Here is a 15,312-nt window from a genome sequence, read left to right on the forward strand (position 1 = left end):
TTCTCCCTCTGAGAACAACTGAGTATGTAGTGCTTTTTGCTCAGGTTTTTCTTTCTCTGTATGTCCACAAGATAAATGAATGCTCTGTCAAGGGAGGTTAGTGGGTTTAGGGGAGGGAAAGATTGTTTAGTGTCTTAGTAGGGTGAAATATAGGACCTAATGTATATATTCTACTAGTTCAAGGCATGTCTTAGGAAAGTTTTGTTCTGTTTCCATGACAAACGAATAGGAAATCAGACAAAATGCTGACTTGGGATTTTTGCTTGTGACAAAGTGTCCTCTGTCCTTCAAACTGTATCTCCACTGAAGAGCACTAGATAATACAGCTGAGAAGAATAATTAATGGTACATTTACTGCTGTGCTAGCATAGACAAACACCCTTTTAGATTTACCCTGGACTGAGAATATTTTATACACCTTTGATTTATCTCTGGGTAAACTGTTATTGCCTGTCTGATACTGTCAAAGGTAAATCAAAGCCTTAATGAGGGCCCAGTGTCAACCTGTCCCACTGTATTTCAGAGAATATTTTAAAACTTTGGAGAACTTAGCCTCGAGTACTCCCTTCCCTCTCTTCCCGCCTTTTAAATATGGTCCATTTTCTACAATGTGCACCTTATAGACGCTTTCCAGTTTCCTGCTATTAGCTAGTTTGTTGTGTTTTTTTGGATTGGGTTGTGTGGGTTTAAGTCTCGTGGTATATTTCTATTCTGACACTCTCTTGTAAACCTTTGAAATAAGGAATAAATTAGTTTGCCATGACAAGGAATAGACATATCACAAATATATATTCATATATGTATGTATATCTTAAAACCAAAATGGATACACAACTCCAGGTGTTTCTGAACAAGAAAATGGGTCATTTGCCTTTTTGGCAGTCAGGTCTTTCACGTTAAGAAGGTCTCATACTATGTTATGACAGCTTCAGCCTGGAATCCTAATTTGAAGATGTCATTTACTTTGTCATAGATTTAGGCACTTATTTACTTAAGCATGTGAGTAACTTTCCTCTGGAGAGTACAACTTTACCTTCAGAGGGGGAAAGAAATGTCATTACATGCTCTTGCAAAATCCAGGCAGCAGTATATCCTTTAGCTTAACAAATTATAATTGTTTTAAAAGCAAATAGTTTTCAGTGTCACATTTGTCATGTGCCATTTGATTGATATAATTCTGCAATGGAATGTGAAACTTTGAGCTACAGCCTTCTTTCAAAAACTCTTCTGAGGGGCATTAAGCTCTAGTATATCTAATTAATGCTTTAAATATTCTTTCCTACCAGTTTAATCTTTATCTATCTCTATGCTGCCTTGTTATCTAATATTAACTGCTCATTGAAATTGATTGTTTCTGGTCTTTTCAACCGTTGATTGTTCTTTCATGGCTGAACATTTTAAAATAACAGTATTGATTTTTCTTACATTATAACCTTCCTCATAACTCCTAACTAGAGAGTGTCACTGTGGCCTAAGAACATGTGGGGACACTTACCAGTGCTGAATTTACAAGGGAAAAAACGTATGTTTAGTGCAATATTCATCCAAGCATTGGGATCTTAAAACAGTCAATTCTGATTCTATCTTAAAACAGTGCTTTGGTTTATTTTCTTTAAAAACTTGTGAAAATATTTACTCACCAATAGGAGATAGTGTGATACAGATCCTAGAACGTGCTAACTGGAATATCCTGGATATCCACAAGCCTCTCATTTACTGAGTTTCCACAGTTTCATGGGGTCAGAGTAGGACTAGAGAATAATTTCTGTTCTCCCTTCTGCAAAAAAGCGCCCATACTCGCAGGTCTGATTTCTGTTGTGACCATGTGTCTCCCTCATGTTCTTCATCATCTCTTCTGGCTTTTCCATAGTCATCTATGTCTGAAACAAGAAGCCTCACAATCACCACAGCCTGCTATTATTAAAAAATTCATTGTGACTGTCAAAAAATTATTATATCTCTGTCATTTTAGCACTTTGTAAGAAACAAAGTATTCCATGTCTTCCTAACCTTGCAGTTTACATAGTGAAAAGATAGAGAACTCCTGAATAGCTAATTAATGTCAGATGTTTATTCCTGCCACGCTTATGAACTTTTGAAAATACAGTCAGTTTACAAGCAGAGAGGTGCCCACAACAGTTTTGAAGAAACAGACGGATAAGTCTGTAGAATGGACAGGGACTCGATACCACCTCTGGCACCTCCGATGGCCCAGAGCACTCGCCATGTGCTTGGAGGTGACTGTCAGGCTTGTAGAGGTGGCTGTGCAGGAAGGGAGGTTCACATCTGCCGCAGGCTGGGGGGATTAGCGGTAGAATGACAAATTGTCAGGCTCACTGCTTATGCCTTATGTGTTCTGGTGTTACTGTGTCACTCAGCTCTGGCTTTAAGGAAAGTATTCATTGGATCGCTTTCCATTTTCATTGCGGGAATAGGCACAACTTTAACTACAGAATGAAATACCGTGTGGCCAAAAAAATCTTCTTTGCGTATTATAAATGTTAGGCCATACCAGGTAGATAAGTGCAAAGAACAGGAAGTACAGTTGATCAGAAAAGTTTTGCTAGAAGTCTTTTTTCTAGATATCTTTTTTTCTTGACATCAGAACATGATAAAATTCTGGGTTTGTTTAAAAATATGAAGCAATTCTTTAATGTTAATGTGTCCTATGATTTATTTTGTAAGTGGAATTTTTTTCCATTTTGAAATGCATTTTTAATATTAAGTAGTAATAAAAAACTTAAGTAAAAATCAACGTTTTGGTGCTGTTCCTGAAGTTTAGGACTTGAAAGTAAGAAAGACTACAAACCTTGTTCCTTTTGGAAACGAGTTTAAAAATTATTTTATGTTCTGCAAAGCAAAAGTTTTGGATAGGAATTCGGAGCAGCAGAGCATGACATACTGACACATAAACACTAGCTCGGTGGCCACAGTGCAGTCTTTCAGAAGACCTGGCTGTGGGCATAGTGTCAATGGACAACATGAATATTAAGAAAACCCTAAAACAAACCCTCAGAATCATGAAAAGTGGTTGTCCCTGCAAGCACACAAAATTATGTGATTCTCAAAATGAACATAGAAACAAATACTATGTGCTGTGGCCTGTTCTGTAAGACAAAAAGGTTTTTTATGCAAGAAAGAAGGGCCATCTTTGTCAGAGAGCCAATTTCAGTTAGCTCCTTTCTCAGTCTTATTTCCACCTTTCAACTCAGGATGCATTTCTGACTTGGATCTAATGGTCTCTAGAAGGCAGATGATTAATACAGATACATGACTAATCCAGAGATCATGCTGGGATGGTTATGAGAAAAGTTTGATTAAAGTCTTTGCCTGAGATCTCTGCAGGTTAGATAGTGCACCCAAAAGAAACCTATACATAATTATTTCCATGTGTTAGGAAGGTTGAAAATGTTTGCATGAAAAAATTCTTTAAAGACAGAGAATTCTTACTTTTGATATCTATGACATATAGAGTATTTTGTTAGTTTCACTCTGGAGAGGGCTCTCACAAGTGCATAGAAAGGAATCACCTGAGTAAGGATATTAATTTAAAACCCATACACCTGTAGACCACATTACTGTCCTTTCCTATATAGCTGTCATTGCATCCCATCTGGCAACTGCCCTTTGCTAATACTCCCAGCCTATTGCAACATCCATGGTTATGTGTGTATACACGTTTGTGGTGTCAGAGCCTTATGGACACATTTTCCTTAATGGCCCTGATCAGCATCACTTGGAGCCCCCACACACCTGCCCATGGGCCCAGGAGCCCTATTTAAGCCCAGCCCAGAGGCTGTGTCCTTTACTGAGTGGTATGGTAGCAGGGGTCTTCAGCTGTGTCACAGTCCTGTCCTGCTGAATCTGGGCCCTAGCCCTGAGGTTGATGGCCTGCCTGGCCTGTCCTTGGACCTGCCTTGCTGCTGTGGACTTGCCTGGTGGTCTGAGTTCTTGGCTGCACCCCAGCCTGTCCTGCTTTCACTCCTCTTGTCATTGGGAACTTAATATTTCAAGGGATGAATAGGAAGATATAGAAAAAGACAAGATCAGGTAGAAGAAAAGTTAATGCAGCAATTTGAACAACCACAGAAGAGAGAAGATAAGGCACTGAAAAATTCGTAGTCTGGCCCAACAAATGTAAAATGTTGAACAGACCGAATGTGTCCTAGTGGAGGAAGTAAAACTAAATGGGAGAAAACAAACATTTACCAGTGTCATAATTAATGAAGTTAAGTAACACCAGGAGAACAGCCAAAGATACTGTTATAATTTAAGGTTGACACAAAGAAACTTGGCATAATCTAGTAAAAAAATCAAACCCTGGAGACATTAACTGAGTAAATGGGGAAGGATTTTCAGTTGTTTTGAACACCTGGATCGCCTACATTAGTACCTGGCCCTTGTGAAACAGCTCTCAAGATTACCATGTCCTGGACTCATCAAGGTATAGTGTGGATACACATGTTTTTACTCTGAAAACAATATACAGTTTTTAAAATATACTGTTTTTAAAAACTTGGTCCATTATTGTTGATGTTTGGTGCAGAAGATGGTCGTACCAGGACAATGCTGTTAGCACCGAGCGTGAGACATGATCCCTGGATTCTGGGTCCCAGCTATGGATCTTTTGCCCTTAAGAAGTGCCTCACTTAGTTTCAAGAAGTTGGAAATGGCATGGGAGCTGTTGGGTTTCATATCAGCTATTAAAATCAAAATGTTGTTGTAAGGTGGTCCTGTGGTAAGTGAACTGCTCTGGTTTATCAGTTGTTTGCAAGTGCTGTGGTTTAACCCAGCAGGAAGCTAAACACCACACAGCTGTTCACTGCCCCCCACCCAGTGAGATGGGGGAGAGAATTGGCATGGGGAGGAAGTAAAATTTGTGGGTTGAGGTAAAGACAGTTTAATAGGACAGAAAAGGAAGGGAAAATATTAATAATGGTAAAAGAATATACAAAGTGATGCACAATGCAATTGCTCACCACCCGCTGACTGATGCCCAGCAAGTTCCCAAGCAGCAATCGCTGCCCCCCAGCCAACTCTCTCCAGTTTATATACTAAGCATGATGTCATATGGTACAGAATATTCCTTTGGCCTGGTGGGGTCAGCTGTCCCAGCTGTGCCCCCTCCCAGCTCCTCGCTGGCAGGGCATGAGAAGCTGAAGAGTCCTTGACTAGTGTAAGCACTACTTAGCAACAACTAAAGCTCCAGTGTGTTATCAACATTATTCTCATACTAAATCCAAAACACAGCCCTGTCCCAGCCACTAGGAAGAAAAACTCTATCCCAGCCAAAACCAGGACAGTAAGGCACTGTCAGACACAGACACCTCATGTGTACACATTGGAGGTAAACTGCACTGGAAGTATGGTCATCGCATCAGGTGACATATGGTTCACCAGTCCATGGAATAAGGCTGATAAGCAAAGACCACTGAGAAAATATTGCCATGAAGTCTTATCACTGTGAAAGAGTTTCTTGGAACTTCAGCGAAGACTGCTTCACATCATCTGAGCAAGTCTTTAAACCTTTTCCCGTACAGTTGTTGTCCAAACTAACAAAGAACCATGGAAGAGAAACATTAATTAGACAAAAAGCCCCCAAGTTTGGCCTGTATTATCTCCTTTCATTGTCCTGCTGACTGTGTGAATCTCTGTCCCTTCTTTGTAAAGGGGTGAAATTAATTGTTTTATTTCAACAGCATGCAGTGCAGCAAGACCTTTGGTCATGAGCAGGGCTGGTCAGATCGACTTTGGGCAGGTTACTGAAGCAGGCCTGGAAACAACTGTTGTTCCTTGGCTACAAACATCAAATCAAACTCCCTGCATACTGTGACAGTGATAGGAGGAGAGACGTCGCACTCAATATGAAGCTGCAGGCAGGGGGTCTGCTGCAGGCATTGAGCCAGAGGACGTATGTTTACAGTGAGGCTAGAGCAGGGTGGCAATACAACTGTGAGGTGCTTTGCTGGTGGGGGGTGGATGATCATGAAGACTTCCATAGTAATCTTTGAAATACCCTGAATTTCATTTTGGTGTCAGGTTGCTTGTTTCTGCTGAGAACAGTTTACGGTGGAATTGTGTGTTTACAGAGAACTGTTAGGCTGCCCTTTAAAGTGTTTAAACAATATTGTATCAACATGGTGCAGACTGATATGTATCTTAGCAACTGTGTCAAGTTCATGATGGGCTAAAAATCCAAAAGCGAATCAAACAATCTGGAGCCTTAGAGCTTAGAAAGCCAAGAATAAGGAGAAAATTACAAGGTTATTCTGGGCCCAACCGATGTTCTCCTTCAGCTTCACACTATGCTAATTGTAGGTTAACAAGTACCTTCAAACTGTAATTAAAATGAAAGATACACACAGTATCTCCAAAAATTAATACCATAAAAATGGTGTTTCAAGGCAAGAAAAAACTGAAATAACAGGAGTGCAATTGAAGTTTGAAAGGTAGTATAGTCTATAATGAAGCAAAATACACTTACCTGTTTTTGCTTTTACAACTCATCAGTTGGTTCTTAGGTCTGGAAAACTCTGTATTGGAATGCAGTGTTGGCTGCTGTATGTTTACCCCAAGTGCTCTCTGTGCAGGAATAGAGGCACAGCTCCCTCCATAAGCATAAACAAATACACATCATCTACTGCGCTATTACAAAAAGACATGCAGCTCTCAGCTGTGCAGAAACCAGCACCATAGAGAGTTTGCAGGCCTCTTGTCCTCAGACACATTAAGCGGGTCATAAATTCTCCCAGAGCTAGTCACTTGGCATCACATTTTGATGATCTACATTAATGGTCACCCTGTTTATTGTGTGACTATTTTGGATCATTCCTGAACATACAGTGTGAACAATTCTTTAGGACTTCAAGAGGCTGAACTGGTGCTGTCTGCAGTACCTGATATGGGCCTGCAATGTCTCTCACATTAGGGAATGAAGTTTCCTCCATAAAGCCCATTTCAGCTTTCAAAATGTGTCATGCAAGAGTTGTTCAAATTTCCCAGATACTCACTTATACAAAGATCTATGACTTAACTAATGGATTGTATGAAGCTGATATTTAAAGGCATTATTAGTTAAGCCTATCAGGTACCCTGAGGATGATTATAGGTCTGAGAGTTTCTAGCTGTCAGTATTTCATCAGGACTTTAACTCATCAGATGCCTCTGCCAGAATCCTCAACAAGGCAGGATTGTGCTTTCTTCGTTCACCTTTTTCCTTTCCAATAACAGATTTTAGTAGTTCTCATTGACTCCTACAGGAACGGCAAAAATATTCTAAAAGTAATAGTGTGTACAATGGTCTCAAAAGATCACAGATCCATAAAGTATCTTATTATACAGGTGATACCATGTCTTAGCATATGAATTAGTCCGAAGCTCGTTTGCACTTTGGCAAAGCTTCCTAGCTTCGTGTAGTCTGTCCAGAGGTGTTTATGAGGCAAGATAACTATAGTTCCCAAGGAAAGCACTTACCAAACTGGGTGCAGGGTAGATATTTTGTGGGGTTTGATCTGTTTTGTTTTTTCTCCATTACTAAGCCAAATTAAATTAACATAGAGTTGCTGACATTTATTCTGCATTGACTGCTTGGTAAAGCCAGGACAGGTGAGTTTTCAAACGGTGCCGTGGCAAAGGGCTGTCTATTACATAGTAGATATACTGTGGAATAAGGGAGATAAAGACATTTTGCATTTTTGTGTTCTTCACCTAGAAAGAGATGACCCATAATGCAGTACTTGCAACTAATCACAGATATTTTTCTGACTGACTCTTTAAAAGCACATTTGTGTAGAGAAGCGAAGCCGATTTGTTTGTATGTCATGGATTTTATGGAACATTTTCAATACAGTTCTTAAAAAATATAAGAAATAAAAGACAGATGTAAGAGAGGATGAAGGAATAATAATGGCCCAGACTGAAACTGATACAAAGTTTGTTTTAGGTGTTAATGGTTATGACCTTGTAGTTCTTGAATATGCTGAGCAAATCACCACAGTAAGTACCAGCGAGCCTCAACAAAGAGTTTGGGCCCCTCAGGTTCCAGCTGGGCTTTGGGAAGAGATGTGCTGTATGAGAACAAAGTGTTTCTTTTGGCACATGGAGATTAAAGGATCAATTTGGTAAGATGGAGCAAGGATACAGAGTTATTAAAGTTAAAAGGATCTTGAACTTGATTCACCACATGATGTGGAGGGGGCACAAGGGAGTTATGTGGTTATGCTGCTCCTTGTACTGTGTGAACCTCTGAACAGTGGATGTCCCATCTAATCTTTAGTTACTTTGTCCTTCCCAGTTCTTGTGTCATGACTGAGATGCGAGGTTTCACTGACTCTGTATGCTCAGTAACTGAATCTCCCAGCTGATGACTTTAACGCTTCCCAGGAAACACAACGTACAGTCTAAGCATCTCTGTATTTTAAGATACTGAGAGCATTTCATCAGATGAGGTTGAGGACTTCTGAAGATCCCAATGGCTCCAGATGAGCAACTTGAATACTGGAGTATTGGAAAGAGCAGCAGAGGTGGGGAAGAACAGTAACTCCAGCAGTCAGAAAGGAAGCTTATTTTTAAGAGTTATTCCTTTGGAAGCAGTTAATTTTTACTTAAAATGTAAAGTCTGAAGATCTAAACAGAAAAGTAGTGGAGTGATTTCTCAAGAGCTAAAAATCTGTTACTAAGAAATATTAAAGAAAAATTTACTGTGAAATTAATTTTATTGGATTATAAAATCACATGGGTCTCTTCCATCACATAAATTCTCTGAAATGAAATGCTTTTTTTGGTGAAATAACTTTTTTTTTTCCATGGGAAAATGATTTTATGGGGAAGAAAGTATTTTCCCCTCAGGAAAACTTTGTCTGAAGAGAGAAAATGAAACTGAGAAGCTTTTTTCCTCTGAATATTTTTCTGGGGGATGAAGATGCTGGGTACCCGGCAGCCTCACTTCCCCTTCAGCAGCCATCCAAGGGAGCAATACATGTCTGGGATCTGGGCTTCTCTCTGTCAGCCTAGACAGCAGGAAGAGAAAATTCATTATGGTTCTTCCAAAACAGTTCTTTTTTCCTAGAATTCCCTTTACATAGAGAAAACCCCCATATTTCTAAGTTTTTGCTCCCTCCTAGAAGGGAAGAAAGCTTTCAAAACTCTATCACCTTCCGAAGGAATGTCCCAACTAGTCTACTTGAGACATTCCCTGAGTGTTTGTCCAACATAAGCAACACGTGGAGAGCGCTATGTGGTGAGAAGGCACGTTGTGCCCAGTGCAGGTGAATCACTATCATTTCAGTGGTGCTGGCGACATGATCAAAGATGTTTCAGAATGAAGGAGGTTGCCTATGAGGGCTTTAATCTCCAGTGGAGCTTCCCAAGCCCTAGTGTGTTAAATTTCAAGAGCTGTCTAGAGAAATTAATTTTGTTAGCCAATCCCTGTTTTTTTCCATCTGTTCTCCCCTGCTTATCTTTTCCTTTTCTCTTTCTTTCTGTCACCTTTCTCAGTATGTATCGCCCCCTACTTTTCTTTCCATAGAAATTTCCTTCTTGGGGGTAGGGGAAAAGGAATCTGTTGTGTTCAATCCCATCTCCTCCTGATAACAGTATTTTTAACCTTAATGATATCTAAAGATATTTTCAAGATATGACAGAAGTAAAGAACTAGACAGTGACATCAGTATTCCTTCTGGCACAGTAAAAAAAATGAAATGAAATGGCACAACCTGAATATTTATGCCCATGGTAATTATAACAACAGCATTCACCGTCTTAATAATAATATTCTCCTCTCCCTGAATGGCAAGGCAGTAATATGCATACAATTCTATGAAATGTGTAGTTTTTATTTATCTAAAATATTGTGGTTTAAGGGCCTTGGTGCTTTTTGCTCTTGTTGATGTGCACCCTATTCTAGAATTCATGGTGTTGATTCCTTTGAATTGATATTTACCCAATACTTTCCAAATGGCTAACAAGTTCTTGGGCCTCAAATGAGAGTAGGTCAGACTTTCTTGGGAAATTCAGAAAGATTTATGGCACATACACATTTGTCTAAGCCTGTCTGCAATCCTGCTCAGCAGGTACACATTTGCTTTAAGTCTGCCTGCAATTTTAAATGAAAATTTTTGGTGATTGCCTGTAAAATAATGATTTCCTGAGCAGTATTCCTGTTTCAGCAGAATTTCTTAGTATTTCGTAATAGTAATTTTTTCCATCAGAAAAAAAGTAATGACATCTATTTCCAACTAGGCTGTGTGAGAGGAGGAAAAAAAATGGTGTAGTTGGTCATCCTTTCTTCTGCTTTTAGATACCTCTAGTGAGAGAAACTTGCAGATTTCTGTAGCCCAGGATGCACTAAAATGACTTCACAGACTTCAAAGAAATATTAATTCTCATTTCAACACTTGTGTTTGAGCGTAGATCACAGTTCTGGAAGAGTTTTTATATCTTGCCCCTCAGTTGCACTATTTGACACTTCCAGTACTGCATAGAACTCAGTTATTCTATTACAGGAGATTCTGTTTATCTTTTCTAACTAGCCTCCTTAAGCAAAAGCGGTTTTTGTGTCCATGCAAATTTTTTTTTTTAGAATAATAGCACTTTATATAACTGTTCTTCTAGATGTTCTTTAACATTCAGCTTCCATCTTTTGGTTTGAACTGTGATGCAATGTTCTCATTTGTTTTGAGATTAACCATGGTTACAATATTTGGCTTCAGCTTTTTGAACACTTTGGAGTTAAATAGTATCTAAATCCAAGATGAATTGTGTTGGCTTTTGCTATTAGAGAAAGAGTTCCATCTGCTAAATTTAAAATTACTTTGGGTTGAGTATTTTCAAATAATAACAGCACAGCATTTAAGCTTGGGTTCCTTAAATTCTCTCTATTGTTTGAAATCAAAACTCTTCTACTTCCTTTACACTTGCTGTCAAATCAAAATACTATATTTAGAAGAATGTTTTGTCCAATTCCATTAGTCACAAAGATATAACAAGATGACATTCTACTTTTTCATTCAGCACCTGGAAAACTTTCATTTAAACCTGCCAAGATATATAATGTCATTCTTCCCGAAACGTTTCAAATGCAGACAAACAAGTAACAACACCACAGCTCTGCTATCCTGCTGGTTACCACTTTGACCATGCCTGGTTACTGGACAGCCTGTGCTTGAGAATGGGATAAAACACTTATCAACCTCTCTCACCAACAGTAGGAACACAGGCCTCCCTGATTTCATGGAGGCTAATATGCAACTAGATATTGTTCTCGTCTCTGTCTCTTATCTCTAGGTTGTGGACAAAACCACTGAGCTTCACCCTGGGGAGCACTGCAGCACATAGGAAGCCATGCTGAAGCTGGTGAGCCTCTCTGTAGAGGCAAGGATTAGCCGTCATGATCAATGATCTCAAAAGCTAGCTCTTATTTATTTACTTTATAGGGGCTTATGAGAAAATAACCCTCTTGGTTTTGTTTTGATTCTTTTGTTGAGTGGAAGTTGGACTGGGGGTTTCTGCCAAGCGGTTATTTTACAGTGCATTTTGTATCAATTTTCTCTGAAAACAGTAAAATCTGCCTGAAGCAAATTTCTATAAATCATTGTTATGTATTTGTTGGGAAAGATTTCCAAGTATTCTTGCAGAAACTTAAAAACTTCACCTTGAATTAAGTCTATGACCAATCAGTGTCTTCACTGAAAATTTCTGTGAAAGGCAGTAGTTCAGGAAGGAGAAAATACATGGTACAATACCACTACCTTTTCCTCCTCAACATTAACCTCCCTTCATATTCTTCTCTCATTCAGTCAGAGGATTTTAAGTCCCTGCAGTGAGAAATATCCATGACTAGAAGTGTTCCCCCCATCTTTTATGCTTCCATCAGCATATGGGTATTTTTTCCATTTCATCCTAATTTCAGACTTGTTATTTCACCTCCCCTCTCTCTTTCTTTCCCACATTCTAAGGGATTAAAAAAGGAGGGGTAGTAGCTGAGTTTCTGAGAGCAGAGATTTCAAGAATGTATTTGATTCCTATAATGCAGAGCACTTTCATCTCTGATTAAAAGGAATAATAAATTAATCTGTTTTAAACACAAGTTCAGTCACCAAATTATTTAATTTTACCTATGCTACTGTTGTTTAAAATTTTCATACAGTGCTGGATCTAATGGAAATTCTCCTCTGAATGACTATGAACTGAGATGCTGTAGTTTAAAATAATAAAAATATAATTTAAAAAATTAATTGCAAACTAAAGCGTGGCTCATAAAGTTTTCTGCTTCTTCTTAAAAGCTGCTAGTTATCTAGGCCAAAGGTGAGGAAACTTCATTCACTATTGTGTAATAACTCCTGTATCTTAGAATGGATTTTTAGCCTCTAATATACAAACAGGCAGTAAAGTATTATATTACTCTGGCCAAGTTCAAAAATCAGTCAAAATTAATGTGTTCTCTTTGTGGATTTGAAGCAACACAAATATATTTTTTTATTATGCAACTGAGCAAATGCCTTAGTTTATGTTCATACATGTCCTGGCAAGCTGAATGAACTATGTGTATCCTCAGAAAAAAGGAAAAAATTTTAAGAGCTTAATAAAAAAAAAATAAATTACTGCAAAATTAACCTATTAATCCCTTTCCTTAAGGTCATTGAGTTTTACAGAAACCAGATAACGCTGTAGTTACAATAGTGTTTTTATGTCAAATGTGTTATATAGCAGCACCAAAAAATTTTAAAGTTAACAAGATAGATATTATTACACAGTGAAGAAGCATTATAAGAAAAATTAATAGCCACATAATGATTTTAAAACTAGTAATCAGTTTTGTCTGCCTTCTTCAAGTGGATAGGTAGTCCTTGATGGGTTTCATTATTTTTCTTTTGAAGAGGAACATAGTGCTTCAAAAAGAGAAAAATTATATACAGTGGAATTTACTGAGTGTGATTGTTGTAAAACTTCTTTGAGAGACGAGCAGAGCAAGCATGAATCTAAACTGTCCCAATGCACTGCATCGTGACTTGTTGCACCTACTGGTACTGGTTAAGCAATATTGGCTTAAAAAAGGGAAATAATATTCAAAGCATTTTAACACTTTTTTACTACTACCAGGGCCAGTAAGTCAAGTCAGCAAGCTGAGGTCCAGATCAGAGGGGCACATGGCCAGGCACAGATGCAAAGCACCTCAGGCAGGGACAAGGCAGAGGGCTTGAGATTAAAAGCAGCTGCTTGAGCTAAGGGGGAAAGGGCCCCAGTGAAGCTTCTCTCAGCTGTCTTACACAGTTCTTTTCCCACCTGTCTGAGATGGGTTACAGCTGCCCTATATCAGAGTTGGCCTTGAGCACAGGCAGCAAAACACCTTAGAGGGGTGCAGGATACCTTGGCAATCAGCAAGAAACAATCTCCTGCATTGTTCAGGCTGTGACAACATCAGAAGACAGCCGGTATCACTGTTGTTTCCAAAAAGCAAGTTCTTGCTCATGCGTGCAGTCCTGTTGAGGTGCCACCACCTCTGCAGCTCCTAATCTATGACTGAAAAGGTGTGATTGCATCTTTTTTTTTTCCTCCAACCTTAGTGGGAAAATACATATCAGCTCACTAAAGCATGCTCTTTGCTTGTGTTTGCAGTTCTGTCATTCCAGAGTGTCCTGGGTTTCATGGGTGAAGGCTGTTGATGTGTTAAGAACATTTGTAAATAAGCATGGATTACAACAAGTTTTGGCAGGTTTGCTGTCATTCATGCACATACGTTGTTTTGGTGACTGCTGTTGTGTTTTGATTTTCTGTTTTAATGAGGAGGTGGGAAGCACGCTGGCTGTGTGCACACCTGCTCCGTGCCACAGGCATGTGTGGGATCAGCTAGCATGTGGAAATGCCTTCCTGCCTTTGGGAGTAGCAAGCAGAATTTCCACTCTTAGGCTGACTATTGAAAAACCTGAGTTAGGTCTGACTAAGGAGCCTTTCATCTCAGGGAGTAGAAGCTCGAAGAAGGGAATGGCCAGAGGGAATAAGCCTCACTCCAATGATTTAATCATCCTGTTTTAAGAGAACTCAGCTTGCTTATCAAAGGCAAACATGGGTGTTTAGGTGATTTAGAGTAAAGTAGCCAGTATTAGCAATTGATTGGATTTATTGTTTTCTGTCCAAATACTATTTATTCCAGTCTTCTGTGGGTTATGTAACTTATAATCAACCAGTCAATTTTGGAATATATTTACTTCTTGATTAAAAAAAAAAAGTGACAAAATAATGGTTTTGAGAAAAATATTTTTTCTAAATAATTTCCAGAAGCCTCAATATTAAAATCAAACTGCAGCTATGCAAAAAGAGTATTTCTCCTTTGCTAGTTCAAATATGCTCAAAACCTCTTTTTGCAAGCATCTAACTGTTGCATGTTTTGTTGAAGCAATTTCCAGCAGTTAACTTAATGCCAGCCCCAGTTTCTGGAATGGAAACACAGGAGAATGCTCATAAACAAATTACCCTAACCTCCACTAAGCACTTGGTAAATTAAGTCCCAGGTTCACAACGGTATTTAAAGACAGAACTCACACGTGCCTAATTCTCTGAGGGAAACAAATGGCAGTTAAGGGCCTATTGAGAAGTTCTGGATCTGGGCCTAAGTGAAAAAGGCTTAGCTTAATTTACCTTAGTGCTCTGCTTTTCTCTATCCCATATGAATAACAAGATTATTTTTTTAGTGTTTGTATGTGGAAATTTGGCACCATGCCATTGTTTACTACTGAAGATTAGTACTGACTGGTGAAGGGAAATGTAAGTCACGTTGCCATTGGGACTATGATTTTAAAGTGTAAAACTAAATTTTAAATTCCGTTCTGGTTTTGCTCAGGCCTGATCATGGGAGGTGCTTGATGGGTCATAGGAGAGTTTGCTTCCTCAAAGTCATCTAACCACTGTTAAGTCTAATGCCCATTAAAATAGGAAGTAACCAGGAATATAAAAAATACAAATAGAAGTGATGAAAGTGAGATAGGTGTCAAGTTAATTTCTTTTTGATAACTATGTTCATGAAATTTTGTTATGGTTAACAAAAACTAGGAGAATTTTCTTATTTTAATTTCATGGTCTTCAGCAGTAGGTAGCCTGACCCACAGAATTTGACTTTGTTGGTGAAACAGAACCAGTGCCTTGACCCCAGCAATCCAAGAATGATCAAAAACTGCCCTGGGAGAGCAGGGAAAGGTTCCCTGATCTGGAAGCTTTTCCAGGCAGGCTAAAACCAGTGTGGTCACTTCCATTCCACTTTGCATTGCTATTTATGGATGACTAGGGTACAACTAGCACCACCACCAGCAAAATTACTTT

The sequence above is a fragment of the Phalacrocorax carbo genome, chromosome 7 (assembly GCF_963921805.1).
Source record: "Phalacrocorax carbo chromosome 7, bPhaCar2.1, whole genome shotgun sequence".
Lineage (NCBI taxonomy): Eukaryota > Metazoa > Chordata > Aves > Suliformes > Phalacrocoracidae > Phalacrocorax > Phalacrocorax carbo.